Genomic DNA, 2,721 nt, shown 5'->3' on the forward strand with positions numbered 1-2,721 from the left:
CCTGGCTGCTCTCCCCTGCAGAGGTCTGAGGGCGGCTGCCCGCCCTCCTCTGCACATGCCCGAGGGAGGCTTGCTGCCCAGCCCCAGCCATGGGCCCTGCTATCTCCTGTGTGCTCTCTCCCAGGCCACCTCCTGTCTCTGCGCCTCCTTGTCCCATCTGGGGCATGGGTGTATCCCTGCCCTTCCTCCCCCTGTATGGCTGAGCTGAGGATAAAGGAGCTCTGGGCACCCAGTCTTAGCATTCTTATCTGAAAAATGGGGATACAAACAGTAGCTATTTGCCAGAGCTGTTGGGGGGATTAAATGAGATAATGTATGTAAAGTGCTTGGCGCGGCGGGGCACGAAGTGGGGGCTCATAAATGGTGGCTGTTATTATAGTTATTAAATGGGAGGGACCCTGCAAAATGTGCTAGCCTGGGGAAGGGACTCATCATTATTGCTCTGGCTGGGAATAATGAGGCCTTGTGGTAATAGCCCCTCGCACTCCCAGGCCCCTCTGACAAAAGGACGCAGCGGCTGCGGACGGGCCCGACAAAGTGAGAAGTGAATGGTACATAATGGGACACTTAGGGGCTTAGCCCAGGCTGGGGGGTGCTGGGAAGGACCCTCCGGCTGTGGCTCCAGGTGCTGAAGGACCCCACAGGCCGGAAACCCAAGCCGATGGGCCGCCCTTTCTTTGCTTCAAGGCGGCTTGGCCAAGAGCCTTCAGCCGCAAACCCGGGTTATCCGGGCCTTCGCTAATATGGACAAAGCGCCCCTAAGTGCCAGGTGCCGCTCTGTGTGCCAGGGCACCAGCCCGCACCAACAGACCCCAGGACCTCAGGCCGCACAAGGCTACTGTGGGAGACCAACATGAATCCAAGCAAATACTCAAAATAGGTAGAGATGCTGATGAGTGATCTGAAGAAAAATAGGAAGGGAAAGGGAACATAAGGGCTGGAGTTGGGGTGGTGAATTCAACTTAAAATAAGGTGCTTCCGGAAGGCCAGGTTTTGTCCAAACTTTTCTTGTGGAAGATGTTAAATAGATGCAAAAATAGACTAATCTAACGAACCCCCATCTACCCCTCATCCAGCTTCAACAACGGCCGGTCGTTCCATCTGCACCTCCACCTACTCTCCCCCACCTCCCGTGTCACTTTTCAGGAAACTCCAGACTTCTCCTTTCATGGAGGATGTGATTTGAGCAAAGACCAAAGGAGATGAGGAAGCCAGCCACGTGGTCATTAGGGAGGTGAGCATTCCAGGCAGAGGGAGCAGGTGCAAAAGCCCTGCGCCTAGGATGGGAAGATCAGGCTCTAATCTCAGTTTTGCCTCTACTGGCTGTGTAAGCTCACACGAGTCCCTTCACTGCTCCGAAACTCAGTTTTGTCATCTGTGAAATGAGGCTGATGCCCTCACCCCACAGGGAGTTTGTAGAGGTGGAATGAGAATCTCTGCGAGTGTTTTATACAGTAGAGCAACACGCCAGGATCAAGGTCTACTCTCAGAAACTCAGTGTCTTGGTGGAGGTGAGGCAAGGCCCCAGGGTACCCAAGACTAGGTAGGGGTTGGGAAGGGGGTCTGGGGGTGGTTTCCTGCAGAAGGTTACCCCCAAACTTAGTGTAGCAGACTATGGTGATGGGGAGGGGGCTTGAGCTCAGAGCCAGGCCATGTCTGCTGGCCTCCCCCTCACCCCCACCCCCATGGATGGGCCACAGGATCCCAGGCTGCTGGAAACAAGAGAAGGGCCAAAGGCCTGAATGGCCAACTGTTCTCTGAGGAGGCTTGGCCCCCTCTAAAGACCCTTATCACCACATCCACCTCCCTCCCAGGGTGATTATCACCCAGAGGGGCCTTTCCTGGGGGACAAAAAGAGACCCTCCACTCCCATCCTCTAGGCAGGATAATGGGCCATTCACACTGAGGGGACCCCAGCCCCACACCTGGCCCTCTCAGGCAGCCCCCGACAGCCCCATTGTCCCAGGCCCGCCTTGCACACGGGTGTCAGTGGCAGGGAAGCCCTAGCCCCCAGCTGGAGCGCTCCTCGACTTCCCCCACCTCCCCAGCCGCCTGGACTCTGGGCTCGATCTCGGGGGGAGGTGGGCCCACCATTCATCCCACACCCGCTCACTCGGAATTTCACTCCTCTCGAAAGTCCTTACAGAGCGATGGGAAAATGGGAGGGAATAATTAGGAAAATCATTAACGTCTCAAGGCCCATCTGAGAGGGATTAAGGGATTAAAAGGCTTCCAACCAATCTCTCCTACTTTAAGGTTGTTGGAGGGGTTTTGTTTCCAGGACTTCTTTTTCCTCTTCTCTTTTCCTGGATTGGGGGACACTAGAGTCTTGGTGGATCCTTCCTTCAAAAGCTGCAGGAAAGGGTCAAGACAGTAAAATCCGCATGGAGAAGAATGGGGAAGAGCAGGTGTATGGGGGAGGGTGCCTTCCCAAGCTCTCCTGAGCCGCCTTGGGCTGCCTCTCCGGACATGGGTGGAGAGGGAGGGGTGCAGCGGCCAGGCTGGGCCGGAGGGGAAGCCCAGACAGGCCTGCTGAGAGCGGACCGGCTCCCTCGGAAGGCCCCTGAGAGGCCCAGCCCTGCAAGCCAGGCCACATGCACCTCCTCCGAGTCCTGGCTGACTGGGTCCAACCGAGGCAAAATGGGCCAGAGGCTCCGTGCCACACATCCTGCTCTGGAAGGCCAAGGCTGGAGGTCAGAGAGGAGGGAGCGGGGCCAGAAG

At 56.8% G+C, this 2,721-nt stretch overlaps 1 non-coding gene across 1 annotated transcript in view; it reads right to left on the reverse strand.

Annotated features, from left to right (window-relative positions):
- LOC105748829 (uncharacterized) overlaps positions 1-2,721 on the reverse strand; it is a 51,587-nt gene that overhangs the window by 3,434 nt on the left and 45,432 nt on the right. The window lies entirely within an intron of this gene.

This window comes from Orcinus orca, chromosome 1 (assembly GCF_937001465.1).
Source record: "Orcinus orca chromosome 1, mOrcOrc1.1, whole genome shotgun sequence".
In the NCBI taxonomy this organism is placed as follows: domain Eukaryota; kingdom Metazoa; phylum Chordata; class Mammalia; order Artiodactyla; family Delphinidae; genus Orcinus; species Orcinus orca.